Genomic DNA, 18,090 nt, shown 5'->3' with positions numbered 1-18,090 from the left:
TTTTTAATGATAACAATAAAGAGTGGTTCCAGCAACAATAAAAATTGTTGACATTACAATATTATTGCACACTAAACAAAATATTATTTGCCTGTAACGAAAAACTGTTCTGTCCACGACATGAGCTAACTGCGGTCCCCCGCTCCCCTGCGCCGCCGCCCGCAGCGCCCAGAACATTCTGTCATTTTCACCGAAGTCCGGACAGAGTTCATTTCAAGTGTCGCCAATAATAAATGAATCAGGTTGCTTTCCTGTTTAGATCACCGGTTTTAGCAAAAAAAAGTGTCTGTGTGTAGTGAACAAAGGCGAACGAAGCGAATTTCGGTTTAATTGAAAATGTATACATATGTTGCTAATAGTGATAAGGTTATATTAGAGTGTTCTGTTTGTGTGTTGTGTTTGCTACCAAAATGATCTCTGTGTTATATTTGCCATACGCTCACTAAAATTGCGGCCGATAATTTATGTTATGTACTACTAAAAATAAAACGAATTTAAAAAAGAAAAGTTTGTTTTTATTTTACTCATAGTTATTATTTAGGATTGAGATTTTTCTGTTTATGTTTCAGGCCACCACGCCTATACCACAAACATCATTATTGCGGACTAAGCCAATGTAGGTACTTACTGCCGAGTTAAACAGAATAATGTTAAACACCTTAGGTAAGTCTTCGTCGCAACAAAAGCATGTTAAAGCGAAGACTCACCTAAGATATTTAACCTAACTCTGTTTCACTCGACAGTATATTACAATTTCAGTCCGCAATAATGATTTACTGAACACAAATATAAAACCCGTTAACCCTTTATAAGGCCCCAGTTATACAGATATGCTACGTGAAAGTTAAATACACTACCATGTTTGTAATGCACTGGAGAACACATCTACGGCAAAAAAAAAACGAAATCATTAAGAAAAACATGTGGTCAATATATGCACTCAGCCTGTTAGTGCACTTGAGTTTGCAGATGATCTGTTTCCAATACACCTATTCATTGACATTGACATAACAAACATAACGTGCTCTGTACAGACTGGCGTTTAATTGACTACATACGGTAAATCGAACATTATTGTGTATCTTGTAGTGGGTAGGATTAATATACGAATATCACTGAAAAAATTATAATCTGTGGCCCGTTTCACGATACAATTTACAAGCGGAAGTCTCTTTCTATCAAGGAGTTAGAAAGAGACTTCCGCATAAAGTTCTAATTACAATACTTATCGATGTAGCATGTAACCTTTTATAATTTTATTAATCTTAAAGTGGCAAATGATACACTTTCCTGACACTACAAACAACGTAGTACAGTTATTGCAATTCACGATGGAGAGTGGATTTATCAAAATTAGACCTTGTCATCATACCAATAAGAGTCTCGCCACTCGCCATCGTGAATTGCAAGAGCTATAATTCAAATTATTAGATACAGCGACGTGTATATTTTTAATAGTATAATGGAAACAATGACGATAGCTTGCTTCCCTTGACAGGCATAGTGCATAAGTTGACCACATACTATAAATTAATTAATTACACTAAAATTAAATACTGACCGAAAAAGTATGAATGAGGAAAGAAAGCCTGATGTACTCGCTATATAATACCATTATAGTTAAATAAAAAAGAGGATGTTCTTCTCCGTAAATGTTTATTAACTAAGTGGTTTCCAAATCGTCTCTGCCTTATAAAGGGTTAAACTCTACGATATATATAGTAAACAGAACATACTGTTTATTTCATGCCACAACAATTATTTTTAACACAAACATAAATCTGGTATTCTCCAATACTGTATATAGTAAACAGAAATTGTTGATTATTTCAGTCAGCTAAAATTATACTTAAAACTAATAAAAAATCTGGTGTTCTTAAAACTACGGGGTTTCAAGTCCGCAATAATGATATTGAACACTAATGAAATATCTGATAAACTCTACCCTGTCCTATAATGATGGCTACAGATAGGGTTTGTATATTACACAAAGATTATTTACTACGATACTAGGTAAGTGGGTTACAATATTCTGGTAAAGAACACTAGATTTTTTTCTCCTTGTATGAAAATCGGTACGATTTATCTTTAGACCATTCGAATCAATTTGACCCGTAGCACCAAAAGAGAAGAAAAAAAGGAGAGGAGTTATGACGTCATCTTTTTTTTGTATGGAAAAAATAATTTTTGATCAGAAACGTATCGTGTGTGATATTAAATGAAAGGGCATTTTGAGCCGGTTCTAAAAATATATCACATTATTGTTTCCGTCACTTGTATTCAATAAAAATAAAAATAATACATACCAAGTTTAGGCTCCTCCAGATACGAAACCGTTGAATTATTTTTTGTAAAATATACCTCAAATAAATATCCCCAATATCCTCATATCTAACCCCAAGAAATTAATATCGAAAATATTTAGTATTAGTATTTTTTTTTTTATTATTAGGTACAAATTGTGATCTATCAATCTATCAATCTATCAATGAAACGGCCTCCTAACCTAGTCGGTAGTGACCCTGCCTATGAAGCAGGAGGTCACAGGTTCGAATCCTGGTAAGGGCATTTATTTGTGTGTTCATCACCAGTGGTGAATTTGCCCTAAGGCCAAGTAGACCCGGGCCTAGGGCGGGAAGATATTAAGGGGCGGCAAATTGTGACTAAAAATTCGCTGATAACAAGAAATAACTCAAGCGCTGGTGGCCTAGCGGTAAGAGCGTGGGGCCTGCAATCCGAAGGTCGCGGGTTCAAACCCGTACCAATGAGTTTTTCGGAACTTATGTACGAAATATCATTTGACATTTACCAGTCGCTTTTCGATGAGGAAACCGGACTAATCCCAATAAGGCCTAGTTTTCCCTCTGGGTTGGAAGGTCAGATAGCAGTAGCTTTCGTAGTAAAAACTAGTGCCTACGTCAATTCTTGGGATTAGTTGTCAAGCGGACCCCAGGCTCCCATGAGCCGTGGCAAAATGCCGGGATAACGCGAGGAATAAGAGATAACAAGAAATAACTCAAAATAGCGATGGGCGAGTCGAGTTATCTGATTCGAATAATCCGAATCAACCTACAGATGAGTGGATTCGAATCAAGACTATTGGCAATTCTAATCAACTCGGCCACTAAACTAACTGGTAACTTGGTATTCGATCCGCTAACTCGGCGAATGAATCGCCAATTCGCCAACTCTCCGAGCCGAGTCAACGCTATCACACTGCTACTAAGGCCATTCAAAAATAAACCTTAATTGGGTAGCCCGAAGGTTCTTTTTACAACAACTGCTGCTTCCCAAGTAGCATGGAAGTGTCGGCAACATCAATATAGCAGCCAATTGAGAACTTAGAGTGATTTAAGGGACGTATAAGAGTGTCAGAAAAAAATTATGCTGTATAAAAGGTACTTTACAGACATTATACAGCTCAAGCTGTATAAAATCATTATAAAGGTTTCTGCGGAAGCATGGGGTGCTTTATCAGAATATAAAAAATCTACTATAAAACTAAAAGTGTTTTGAGAGACTACAAGCTAATTTTATCGTAAAAGCTGTGTACAGGCTGTATTGTAGTATCACTTGGCACTTGTAGCTGTACAAATGTATCTGTCAACCCCGTTTTAAAGCTATTTCTTATGGCGTAATCTTACTCTCCTATAAGAATAGTAGTTGTATAACTTCTGTCTGTAAGGGTATTATAAAACCAAATGAATAAATGGCAGCTATAGTACAGCTTTTTTCTGTATTACTGATAGAGTCGCTTATAACAATCTTTTGGCGTAATTTTACACTCGTTTAAGTATAGTAGTGTAATGATTTCTGAAAATAAGTGTATTATAAAACTAAAGGAATATATGACAGTTACAGTACAGGTTTTTAATTTGTTATACGGATTTCTAAAGAGAATTATAACTTATGTACAGAGAACCGAAATACAGCCAAACGAATACAAATATTCTATTATAAAGCTGTTTTAATTACAAAAGCTGTAAAAGACACTCCATTTATTACACAGCACAGCTACTAAGATTATAATGCTCTCCAACTATCCTGTAGGCTGTTTAAAAATTGTCGCCATTTTACAATAATAAAAAAAACGTATTTGTAAATATAATTAAAGAAATACTTGCAAATATTTAGCAGACTAACGCCGTGTTATGATTACCAGCTAAAATAAATTGTTTAGGCTTAGAATTAATATTTATAAATATTTATGATACTCTAACCTTAAAAACAAACAGTAACTTTACCGATTTTTTATATTTTCCTTATGGTTTCTCTTTGTTATTTTGCAGGCGCGTAAATATTTTGCCAGAAAAGATACACAGGTTCACAATAAATAATAATCCGCACTTACCAATAATGTAATATTCCATTCAAGTCCTGTATAATATTTACTTTTACTTTTACCATCCACTATACTTAACACTTTATTGTCGCCATTACTATATTATGAATGAACAAGATTAAGACATTTTAGTTTCTTAAATGATTATTATTCTCTTGTAATTCTTTCTTATAACTAATTTAAAACTTATATTCTTATATCGTACTTATAAGAGATTATCTGTAGTGTTAAGGTTTCCTGTTACACCGAAATATAGCTGTAATGCAGCTATTATGCAGCCTATGTATTGCTTATACAGCTACTCTACAGCTCTAATAACGCCAAAGGCAGTATAATTTAGGCCCTTTTCTTACTTATAAGGGCTGTATAAGCGCTTATACAGCCTTTGTACGGCCTAACTTTACAGCTTATAGTATACAAATAAACTTTAATACAGCTTATATACAGCTTGCAATGCTACTTGGGTTGATTCGCCGTCTCAATTCGAGTTGACTGGTACTATGACCATTCAAAAATAAACCTTAATTCCGTGGCCCGAAGGTTCTTTTTACAACAACTGCCGCTTGATTCGCCATCCCGAGTCGAGTTCACTGCTAGTATGGCTATTCAAAAATAAACCTTAATTCGGTGCCCTGAAGGTTCTGTTTACAACAACTGCCGCTTGACTCGCCGTCTCAACTCAAGTTTGCGGCTCCGCGGCCCGTGACCTTGTCGCGAACAACGCGAACCGTCGAGTCGAGTCAACTCGAATCAGCGGCCGAATCAATTCGAATGATTCCAATTGAAAAAAAGTGGACTCGTCACATCGCTAACTCAAAATGTAGTCACTATGATGAGTGCTGAGAAAGGGGCGGCTACAGGGCCTGGGGCCTAGGGCGGCAAAGACCGCACCGCCACCGTTCATCACACAAATAAATGCCCTTACCAGGGCTTGTATATACCCAAGAAGTAGTGATATACTGAAGCTGGGAGGTAGAGAACCTAGAGGGCTATCTGAATCACCCCCATGTATGTTCCGCGATTTTTCGTATTTTCGGAGTTATGATTTTTTTTTTTAATTTTTCACCTATCGCCGAGTACGATGAGATTTTTATTTATGGTGACGTGAATTATTGCGGTAGATGCTAGATTTTTTTGTGTGCTAAGCTGATAGATAGGCCAATTCAGTATGGTAACATTTACTATCGTTAGATCGTTGAATGGAATTAAAAAAAAAATAATGCCAAGAAAGATAAAATTACCCAGTATGTTCACAACTTCAAGGGCCCTTAAAAAAATTAAATCACATAAAAAAAAACCGGGTAAGTGCGAGTCGGACTCGCACACGAAGGGTTTCGTACCATTATCTATAAAAACGGTCACCCATCCAAGTACTGACCCCGCCCGACGTTGCTTAACTTCGGTCAAAAATCACGTTTGTTGTATGGGAGCCCCACTTAAATCTTTATTTTATTCTGTTTTTAGTATTTGTTGTTATAGCGGCAACAGAAATACATCATCTGTGAAAATTTCAGCTGTCTAGCTATCACAGATCACGAGATACAGCCTGGTGACAGACGGACGGACGGACGGACAGCGGAGTCTTAGTAATAGGGTCCCGTTTTACCCTTTGGGTACGGAACCCTAAAAATTACCGTTTGGCTTTTAAAAACTGGCTCTATCTATCAGGTAGCTACCCTGAAAATTTCATTTTATTATTCATAAGGCTTCAATCAAAAAAATTTAAATCTAAATATGGTAAGTGCAAAATTTTAATTTACATGATGATTAACGCAAGCAAAGCAAAACCTTTCTAAAAAAAATCGTTATTAATCACGCACTGGCCATCAATAGAAAAAGAACAAAAAACAAAAGACGGTTGACGCATGACAAAATTTTCACGTTGTTTGGTCATCGTTGTTATTTTTCAATAATTTAAAAATTGTGTTTTAATACTGCTAATTGTTCGTTTCCCTAATCATTTTGGCTATTCATATGGACTTTGACTTGCATTACGATTTGGATTAGTGTTATTACCTGGAATCGACGACTTGGCATTATTTAACTGGACTTGAGTTTGCGTGTAAGTGATCATGTTTACTTGTGCGTGACTACGCAGAAATGCATTACTATTACGGTTATGCTAGGGGGAATGCAGCGGAAGCTTCAAGGCTGTACCGGGAACATGTGGAACGAAGAGGCGGGCCTCAACCTGAAACGTTTCCTGACTATCGCATGATCTTAAGAGTACATAATGCGTATTTGGAAGGTCACATACCGGGTACCAGATCAGGCCGTATGGCCACTATGCCGGATCCTGATGTAGTAGATGCAGTTGTTGAAGAAATAGAAAGAGACCCGTCGACCAGTGTGAGAGTTATAAAACGTCGTACCGGTCAGTACCGGACTTTCTAAATCTCAGGTACACCGTACACTACAGAGCGTAGGATATCATCCGTTTCACATTAGAAAAGTGCAACAGTTGTAACCGGAAGATTACAATCGGCGAATTGAATTCTGTCAGGAAACGCTGAGGAGAGAAGCTGATAACGAAAATGTTTTTAACCAAATCTTGTGGACGGATGAATCCCACTTTAGACGAAATGGGATTTTTAATATGCACAATTCTCACTCATGGGCAATTGAAAATCCGAATTTATAAAGACAATCGACATTCCAAGAACACTTTAGTGTGAACCTTTGGTCTGGCATACTTAACGGCAGCTAATCGGGCCCTTTCAGCTGCAAGACCGCTTGGGCGGCAATCACTTTTTAAATTTTCTACGCGTCGATCTGCCCCCGCTGTTAGAAGATGTGGACCTGGAGACACGCAGAAGCATAGTACTGCAGTGTGATGGTGCACCATGCCATTTTGCCTTGGACGTGAGAAACTATTTAAATCAAAGATACCCTGAAAGATGCATTGGTCGTTGCGGCCGGGGTGACGCCTGCCTTAAGGCCTGGCCTCCACGGTCCCCCGACCTAAACCCCATTGATTTTTTTGTATGGGGATACTACAAAGACCTCTTCTACTCGAGAGAATGCCGCAATTTGGATGAGTTAACCCGGAAATTGAGAGTAGCAGAAGTAACCATTAAAAATAATAGAATTGCATTCAGACGTTTAAAAGACAATTTTTTCCGGCGACGTCGCACTTGCATTGAGCAACAGAGGGGCCCTTTTGAAAATTTCTTGTAATTAAACACCTTGTAATTGGTTTTACTTTGTTTGCATTAATCATCATATAAATTAAAATTTTGCACTTACCACATTTAGAATTACATTTTTAGACTAGACATAAAAATTCAAAATCGCTCTCCTTCTTGATTCGACTGGCAAATCATATTACTTTTTGGCAATCGGGTTTTTTAACCTAATCAGACCCCGCTGAATCCGAATTTGCCGGTTGCTTAATCGAAATCTTGACCGGAAGTGAGATATTTGACATTAAAGGTCCTTTTTTTTAGTTTTTCGTAATAACTCTTAAACGGTGGCGCATAGCAAAAAATGTTCTATTGCATAAGTAATCTGCATAAAATTGCCTACAAGAAAGATTCAGTACAATTTTTCGCTAGGATCAATATTCAAAGAGATATTAACACGGGAAATTTAATTATAATCACTTCTAAGGTCCCTTTTTTAGTTTTTCGTAAATAACTCATAAACGGTGGCCAATATCAAAAAATGTTGTTAAACGATAATAATCTACACAACATTTTGAACAAAAAAGATTCAGTACACTTTTCGCAGGGATCAATATTTAAAAAGATAATAAAGAGGGAAAGTTCTAGTATAATAAATTCTAAGTTTCCTTGTTTTTATTTATTCGTTAATAATTTGAAAAGTGTGACTTTCCTACAAGAAACATGTAGAACACTTTTCGCTAGGATCAATATTTAAAAAGACAGAGCAGCGGGTAAGTTATAAATAATCAATTTTAAAGTCCCTTTTTAGTTTTTTGTAAATAACTCGTAAACGGTGTCCCATAGCTAAATAGGTTTTTAAGAATAAGTTATCTACATAAAATTTCCTCCAAAAAATATCTCGAATACTTTTCTCTAGGATCAATATTTAAAGCGATATTAAAGGAAGAAAGTTGATTACAATCAGTTCACAGGTCACTTTTTTTTTAGTTTTTCGTAAATAACTCGTAAACGGTGGCCCGTTGCAAAACAATATTATACATAAACATTAAACATAAAATTGTCCACAAAAAAGGTTCTGTACACTTTTTCGTTACGATCAATATTTAAAGAGGTATTAAAGGGGGTAAGTTAATTGTAATCAATTTCCAGGTCCCTATTTTTAGGTTTTCGTAAATGACTAATACATTGTTAAAAATTGGGTAATGTACAGTCGCCATCAGATATATCGGAGCGGCCAAGGTGTTCATAATATCTGAACACGCGCCCTAACGCCTTGACAATAGAGGCGTGTACAGATATTTGTGAGCGCCTTGGCCGTTCTGATATATCTGATGGCGACTGTACATTACCCAATTTTTAACAATGTAATTTTTATATGTGAAACGCGAGTGAATTGCCTTTAAAAATCCTGTAGGGGTCGGTTCAAAAACTAAGTAATTGGTCCGACTCACGCTTGACTGCATATTTCTAATAGGTTTTCCTATCATCTATAGGCAAAGAACTATTTTGTATGTTTTTTTTTTTTTTTCAAAATTGTAGATCCAGTAGTTTCGGAGATAAAGGGGGTGGTAATTTTTTGGCTACAGGATTTTTAAAGGCAATTCACTCGCGTTTCACATTTAAAAAATACATTGTTAAAAATTGGGTAATGTACAGTCGCCATCAGATATATCAGAACGGCCAAGGCGCTCACAAATATCTGTACACGCCTCTATTGTCAAGGCGTTAGGGCGCGTGTTCAGATATTATGAACACCTTGGCCGCTCCGATATATCTTGATGGCGACTGTACATTACCCAATTTTTAACAATGTATTAGTCATTTACGAAAACCTAAAAATAGGGACCTGGAAATTGATTACAATTAACTTACCCCCTTTAATACCTCTTTAAATATTGATCGTAACGAAAAAGTGTACAGAACCTTTTTTGTGGACAATTTTATGTTTAATGTTTATGTTTAATATTGTTTTGCAACGGGCCACCGTTCACGAGTTATTTACGAAAAACTAATAAAAGTGACCTGTGAACTGATTGTAATCAACTTTCTTCCTTTAATATCGCTTTAAATATTGATCCTAGAGAAAAGTATTCGAGATATTTTTTGGAGGAAATTTTATGTAGATAACTTATTCTTAAAAACCTATTTTGCTATGGGACACCGTTTACGAGTTATTTACAAAAAACTAAAAAGGGACTTTAAAATTGATTATTTATAACTTACCCGCTGCTCTGTCTTTTTAAATATTGATCCTAGCGAAAAGTGTTCTACATGTTTCTTGTAGGAAATTTTATGTTTATTATTTATGTATAAGATATTTTTTGCTATGAGTCACACTTTTCAAATTATTAACGAATAAATAAAAGCAAGGAAACTTAGAATTTATTATACTAGAACTTTCCCTCTTTATTATCTTTTTAAATATTGATGCCTGCGTAAAGTGTACTGAATCTTTTATGTTCAAAATTTTGTGTAGATTATTATCGTTTAACAACATTTTTTGATATTGGCCACCGTTTATGAGTTATTTACGAAAAAATAAAAAAAGGGACCTTAGAAGTGATTATAATTAAATTTCCCGCGTTAATATCTCTTTGAATATTGATCCTAGCGAAAAATTGTACTGAATCTTTCTTGTAGACAATTTTATGCAGATTACTTTTGTAATAGAACATTTTTTGCTATGCGCCACCGTTTAAGAGTTATTTACGAAAAACTAAAAAAAAGGACCTTTAATGACAAATATCTCACTTCCGGTCAAGATTTCGATTAAGCAACCGGCAAATCCGGATTCAGTGGGGTCTAATTAGGTTAAAAAACCCGGTTGCCAAAAAGTAATATGATTTGCCAGTCGAAATCGATTTTATGAAAAATAAAACCAGTCTATTTTTGATTGAAGCCTTATGAATAATAAAATGAAATTTTCTGGGTAGCTACCTGATAGATAGAGCAAGTTTTTAAAAGCCAAACGGTAATTTTTTTTATGTGCTATTATTTTTTTAAGGGCTCTTGAAGTTGTGAACATACTGGGTAATTTTATCTTTCTTGGCATTAATTTTTTTTTAATTCCATTCAAAGATCTAACGATAGTAAATGTTACCATACTGAATTGGCCTATCTATCAGCTTAGCACACAAAAAAAATCAAGTATCTACCGCAATAATTCACGTCACCATAAATAAAAATCTCATCATACTCGGGGATAGGTGCAAAATTAAAAAAAAAGTCATAACTCCGAAAATACGAAAAATCGCGGAACATACATGGGGGTGACTCAGATAGCCCTCTAGGTCCTCTACCTCCCAGCTTCAGTATATCACTACTTCTTGGGACACCTTGTATATATCGTCGTCTAGAACTCACAACACAAGCCTTATTGTGCTCTAATGCAGCACGCGAAACGGGCGGGTTATCAAGCTGGACAATTATGGGGAAAGGCTGACAAGCTTGAGCAGACCCTAACGCCACCCCAGCACTGGGGATGGAAGCAGTCAGATGACAATATTAGGTCCTTACCTATGAAATTGGCGTTTTTGTTCATAGATATAAGTCTGATCCTAGTTTTTTTTTTTACAAAAGTACATACACAATTACAATAAAACTACAGTGCACTTACTTAATAAACAACGATTTTACATACAATTAATTGTTATTTTTTATTGTTAAGTGTTCAGAATTAAGCCTTGAAAATAGGTCTTTTCATGTGCTGTCGGTTCGAGTATTAAAATTACTTATATTTTTCTAATGGTACCAATTTTCAAGAAATGGAGATATTGAAAACATACCTTAAAGGTGTCAAAAATTACTGGAAAAATTTTGTTTGGTTTGAATTAGCCATCAAAAAAATATCCGCAAAATTAATTGTATGGAAATTCGTGTTTCGTTGAAATTCTCCGAACAAAACGCCAATTTCATAGGTAATGACCTAATATATGGGAACCATATTGGACCACACAAGAAACGCACTGGAAAGTGTCTACAGAGTTGACGCGGTGTGTTTGTGCTACAGACTGCCAAAGGAGATCGTGTATATGCAAACGCAATGATTTTTTATGTGTGATATTGTCTTGTTCGCGTCCACACCAAAAAATTTTGAATGATCAAAAACTTTATATATTTTTATTTTGCCATTAGACATTTATTACGTACAAGAAGTATTGTTACACGATATACCTACAGTAAATATTATTTTATTTGTTATTATTTAATTAAAACGTTATATAGATGGTCAAGCAAAAGTTGTCAGTAGAAAAAGGCGCGAAATTCAAATTTTCTGTGAGACTATATCCCTTCGCGCCTACATTTTTCAAATTTGCCGCCTTTTTCTACTGACAAGATCTGCTTGACCAAGTATATAATCACGATTATTTAGCAGTGGCGCTTGTGTGCACGTTGATGGGCTCTTAATGCTTTTTGACATTATTATTAGAGATGCCCCGAATAGTGAATTTGGCCGAATACCGAATATTCGGCCACTCTCTTGGCCGAATACCGAATATTCGGCGACCGACATGAGAACATTTTGAGTCACAATTATTATTAAAAAGAAGTAATTCTGTGGCTATAGTACAACAGGAAATTAGGCCCTGATACAATTCTACCCAAAAAAATGGGATAGTTTCATCAATTCGAATGAAAACAAAGCGAGTCTCAAGAATTACATATCAAAATCCCTGGTTGAAGCTTTTAGTGATACTAATAAAAACGTACATCAAGAGTTAGTGACAGCAGGTGGATTTTCCGATCCTACAGAAGTATTTACTAACATGTCCAGAAACGTTGGGCATTTACGCTCAAATCACGAAGAAGCAGACACGCGATTCGCGCGATCAGCGAGAATGTATGGAAATTTTAGGACACTTTTTTTATCCTATAAGGATGAAACGACTCGCGATCCTGATTAAAAATAACACAAAAGTGGAAAAAGGTCAAAATATATAAAGATGACAAAAAATAAAAGAAATTCTCAGAAATGACATCACAGTGTCAAAGCTTGCATTTGTTAGTTTGCTGTGAAGTGTGAATACGGATAAATGTAAGAAATGGCAGAAAACTGCGACTTTAGAATAATTCAGAGAAATTAGAGAATTATTTAACGGATGGCAGTTCTACAGAGTGAAACCTTTAAAAGAAAAGTCTAGCGGACTATATTGCCGGTGTTCCTTATACAAAAAAGAAAAATGTACTGGATCTGTTATCAATTATCATTAAGGTGATTAACCTTTTTACACAGAACTGGACCCCAACAATACAAAAAAAGACTTCCGTGCTGTCTTGAGACAGAAGATTGATACTTAGGTATTCTCGATTTTATTTTCCCTAAAATGAGTGGTCATAATTTGTACAACGACGATATCCATATGTAAGGCCCTGGTCTCCTATTTTATGCTGTACGCGGCGTCTGCCGTCAGCGTCAGCGTTCAATTCCGCTCCGATCGACGTCTGAACGCAACGCACAGCGTCAGCGGTCAATACGTCCGCCGCAGAGAAGGGCGTAGTCATTGCTGCATCACTAATTTTTTCCCAACATTGATGTTTATAAATATTGTTTTTATGATTCCTTTCACTTTTGTCATACAGTGCATTAAAAGATTTAATCGATTCTATTAATAACTCGTCTTTTTCTTTATTAAATTTCGACATTTTGTTTTGACGCGAGAGACGACGTTCACGCTGCAATGCTTCGAAATGACTAGAGACGCGGCGCACAACTTTTGGATGCCGCGTGCGACGTCAAGACGCCATTGTCGGCGTGAGAAAGAGACCGCACCAGTACATCTGTATAGTGAGCATTCAGACGCAGCGTACGGCGTGATGAGACGCCGCGTATAGCGTAAAATAGGAGACCAGGGCCTAAACGATCCACCAAATGAAGCTTTTGGTCTTGGAACCGACCTACACTAACTTACGCGGGCACGCGTCAATCCTAAAGATAGCTTGTTCTGCGGTTGCGGCAGTGAAGATCTGGTACCGATATCCGATATGATGAAGACGAATATGTTGCTGGAATTCAATTTTTATGTACTTCCGAGGTGTAACGTGTGTCCTACGCATTTAAGAGAGGGAAATTTGAAGGAGTTGAATGAGCTTTGCATAATATTCGTCATTTTAACGAGGAGAATGCTGCGGACATTATTCGTATTTTAAAAGGCAACTGTTCGGTAGACAATGTTATAAGTATAACCAACTTAAAAATTGTTAATTGCTGGTAATAAATAAAATAACATTAATATATCGTTCGTACTTTTTTAACCAAACCTATAAGGGTTCCTAGTTGACTACGGAACCCTAAAAAAGTGCTTTGACATATTGACGGACAGTCGAACCACGGATAGTTTTATTTACCCATGGTACCACCAGTTGGACATAGCGGTGGTTCATAAACTAGGACAATTAAGTCCCCCTCCCCCCGCGTGGGTCATAACAATATATCGTAGATAAAAAGTATTCTGACAGTTGACCGTAGTTCTGTAGAAAGCGACCAACTTTTTATTTTTGTCAAAGTGACTTACACCCTAACTCAGTAGCTTTAGTCGCTTTCTGCATTGATAAAAAAATTGAGTTGGTCGTTTTCTGCATAACTACGGTCAGTTGAACCACGGATAATTTTACTTACCCGTGGCACAATCAGTTGGACATAGCGGTTGAACCATGGGTCGGTAGCGTGTCAGTTGCTTATTCTTATTACCAACTGAAGAAAGTTGGTCGGTTAGTACAAAAAAAGTTATTTCTAACAAACCGGGAAGGTTAAGAAAAAAAATACTAATCTTCCAATCAAGTGGACAGCGGTTTGTCGGTCGGTAATAAACCAATTGTTTCTCTTAAAAATAATTCACCTCAACTCTCCTGCCGATACCTATACAGTATGTAAATCCAATATGGGCGATGAATTAAACCAGATATAGATTTATCCGTGTAATCATTACTTAAGAGGTTTTTTTTAAGTTGTGTCCGTGTGCATCGTACAGCCAGCAACTTCAGTAGCTAAGAGGGCGATGAGAATGCAGATTATTCTGAACACCTGGCACGCTTAGCAATTTCTGTTGCTGATTGTACTATATTGGCCGCAATACCAACTGTGCTCATAATGCCATTTCTTCCACTCTTGCCTACCTAGTATTAGTGTGAAAGAGAGACAGCTTTATGACAGACGTCAGTGGTATTCCGGTTAGAACAAGCTAAGTTGGCAGTGGTTTTGATAGCCCAGACAGTGTAAGTGTTAATGTAAACATCAAAGTTCTACTAGCCCCGATTAAAATTAGTTCGTCTAGTTCTACACAACAATTTTGTTAATTCTAATAATTTTTACACGTGAAGTGAAGATAAAATGACCCAGTAATGGGAACCACAATAGTAATGTTTAATCTAGTTTATTTTGATCGTACAATAAAATTGCCTGAGACTTTTATTGCTGAAAAAATGTACTTTTCAAAAACGTTGTCCAAATCATGTTGTCCTCTCCTACAGCACTGCTGCATGCATGGGCTTGAAACAAAATTGTAAGTACATTGGCAGAACCGTGTTGCTTTCCCGAGTTATAGGCCTTTTCACATCTATTATACTTATTCCTACCCGTCAAATAAAAATTAAAATTCGTTATTATTTTTCTTTCAATACAAACGGTATTTCTTGTATTTGGATTATTTATTGTAGAATATTACTATATAAAATTAAACTACATTAGTATTAGCATTAAATATTAGTATTTATTAAACTAAAACATTATTTTTGTACAAACGCGAAAAAATGGTCTGTCTAGACGAAAACATATGCATCGCTCCTAGTATGAAATTATGACGTTTAAAATGACACTTGCGTAGTCTGTGGTATCAAAATCGCTGCCTACTTAGCTTGGTCTCGCTCTAATAGCTGAAGCCGCGTTTTCACTTAGTGTTCTGAACAGTTATGAGCGAGCAATTGTTCGTTCGTTCGGTAAATGGAAACACTTGCGTGCGAACAACGAACGAACATGTTTGTTCGGTGATGATCACATCGGCTTGTCTCGGCGAAAGATTGCTCGCTTACTAATTCGTTCATTGAAAACGACTACTTTGTGCATTCGCTCGGCGTTGTGCGTGCTCGGTCAGTATCCGATCATTTTTCTGAATTCTATGCGAGATAGAGGGGAAGCAAGATAAATCCTTTGAAAATTGTCGAATCCACCCATGCTTATGGGATCAAAAAAATAAAATTTACAATGCTGCAATAAAAAACGATATTTTCACATACATTGCCGATATTATGAAATATCGGGTGTTCCAGAAAGTATACGTACAACTTTGCTATGGATTCATACTACTAACTAGATAAAAAAACGTATATGAAATCGTCAGTTACTTATTTATCTATAATTATTTACGTTCTTCGCAAAGCTTGTGTGTGGGGCATTTCTTCAGAGACACGAAAATATATTGTGCACAAATGGTCAAAGATTCCTAACTTCACGCTCAAAAAGTTAGCGAATTCTGCAGTAATTAACATCGGAGCCGCACGTAAGGCTATTCGAAAGTATAGTAATGATTCACCTTTTACGATGCACCAAGAAGTGGTCGGATAAGGAGACCTATAGATCCAAAATATGATTGTAAGACCTTTAAAAAGCAGAAGAAACCAAAATGGAGCCCTAAACCGGCCCGCATGCGTTAAACCACGGGTGAGAAAATTTTATAATAGCCTATTGTGCTTCGGCACAAGATTTTCGGAGCTTCGGGCATTATTATTAACGACAAAGCCTACATAAAATTTTACTATAAAATGTTTGCAGGTGACCAATTTTACACTGTACGAGAAAACCAGGATGTCCTTAATGCTGAAAGTCCATTTTCGTCGAAAAAATCAACCAAAAAACAAAGATTTGGCAGGTCACCTGTTAGTACGGGAAGTTGTGCAAGCCATTTGTCATCACACAAACAATGAAGGCCGATACCTTCATCTCGGAGTGCCCAAATCAACGCTTGTTACCCATGGTCCTGTTTGGTTTTGGCCAGGTTTGGTATCTTTACATATGCAGGGGGGGGGGGGGGAGTTGCAGTTATCTCTGCAACTCCGCCAGCGAACTGATTCGGCACGATTTTTTATTCATACCTTTACTGTTCGTTTACTCATTAAATAAAAACAGATTTTTGCTACTTTGAGCGAACATCGGCAGCACAGCAAAAATTTGCTCAAAACAACATGATTGCTCAGAACACTAAGTGAAAACGCGGCTTTACACTAAAACCAATTATTGATATTTTGTGAAGATGCACATATTCAGCCAGGTACAAATGTAGTGCATAATTGTTTTCCATCGTACAACGTTCTACCTATTTGCCATGCTAACTTCAGTTAACCTCAGTACTTTTTGTACAGTCACCTGCAATAATATGTTACACAACAAAGGCCGCAAAAATATCTGACACGATCTTATTTGTAGAGCCATAAGAGCGTGTCACATATTTTTGCGGCCTTCGAATAGTAACATACTATTGCAGGTGACTGTACCGGGACTGACTGACAGCAAGACGCGTTCGTACGTTTTCGTGAAAATACTATGGAAATAATTATGCATTACATCTGTACTGCAACCATTTCAGTTTTATAATATACGACAATACAATTTCAAAACAGTTTCCGGAAGCAAAGTACCACATATTCAAAGATAACACAAGATAAATTTATTTTATAAAAAATAAATTCGCAAAGCCAATTACATATAGTACCATACGACGCAGAAGCAAGCTCGGACTGAGTCATACTCCCTACAATGAACACAAAGGACCCCGCAGCAATCATAGGGAAAAAGTGGTTTCAGTTAAATCTCACTAAATTTTGGTATGATGTTAATTTGGCTCTCCTGATTATTTTTTTGTATGGGCACAACTCTCTCAGAAGTATACTTTCAGAAATAATCAATGTAATTGTTTTATACAAAAAATGTGTTTGTTAACCATTTTTACATAATTCCTCCTCTTTGTCCTGTTTTGCATGTCGTTCGTAACATAGATAACTAATAACATGCGATGTCAACGTGACAGAAATATTATAAAGATCATGCATATTTTATCTTTGATAATTACGTTATTAGGTATAAGCACATGACTTAAAATAAGCAAAATACTTATAGCAGATGATGGCAGCAAAAAATCCTTGCTTTGTCTGCAATAATCTTATCGCTCCTCGAGGTTTGAAACGTATTCCAATCGACAACCTACATAAAATCGATATAGCAATCCGATATATTTCGTGATGACGATGCGTTATTTATGTAAGTAGAACCAAATCTACCATGACTGACTGTTATAATTCATCCGGTAGTCTCACCATCGGGAAGAATCAAAAATACACGGGCTTAAACAAGCGTACATGACTGACAGTTGGTGGCTGCACCTTATAACGTCAGTAACTGTCAGTGCGTGTCATAACAATATATCGATTTTAGAAAACATGTCGCGTAAATAGAAAATTATATACTTGATTATTTCTGAAAGTATACTTCTGAGAGAGTTGTGCCCATACAAAAAAAAATATCAGGTGAGCCAAATTAACATCATACTAAAATTTCGTGAGATTTAACTGAAGCCACTTATTCCCTATGTTTGCTGCGGGGTCCTTAACGGAAATTTAAAAAAACAGATTACAATT

At 36.3% G+C, this 18,090-nt stretch overlaps 1 protein-coding gene and 2 long non-coding RNA genes across 3 annotated transcripts in view; 1 reads left to right on the top strand and 2 right to left on the bottom strand.

Moving 5' to 3' along the window:
• The window catches only part of LOC134804928 (uncharacterized), a 273,322-nt gene that overhangs the window by 7,488 nt on the left and 247,744 nt on the right, over window positions 1–18,090 (top strand). The gene's annotated exons all lie outside the window — the stretch shown is intronic.
• LOC134804782 (zinc finger protein 37-like) overlaps window positions 1–18,090 on the bottom strand; it is a 58,827-nt gene that overhangs the window by 13,674 nt on the left and 27,063 nt on the right. The gene's annotated exons all lie outside the window — the stretch shown is intronic.
• Window positions 765–5,109, bottom strand: LOC134804555 (uncharacterized). Its single transcript, XR_010146140.1, has 3 exons — window positions 4,836–5,109; window positions 1,308–3,208; window positions 765–1,131 (listed from the first exon to the last, which is right to left on the bottom strand). It is a non-coding gene; the product is annotated as an uncharacterized LOC134804555 (long non-coding RNA).

Source organism: Cydia splendana, chromosome Z, assembly GCF_910591565.1.
Source record: "Cydia splendana chromosome Z, ilCydSple1.2, whole genome shotgun sequence".
Classification (NCBI taxonomy): Eukaryota; Metazoa; Arthropoda; class Insecta; order Lepidoptera; family Tortricidae; genus Cydia; species Cydia splendana.
The sequence above is the reverse complement of the archived record's forward strand: the minus strand, read 5'-3'. Positions and strand labels throughout refer to the sequence as shown.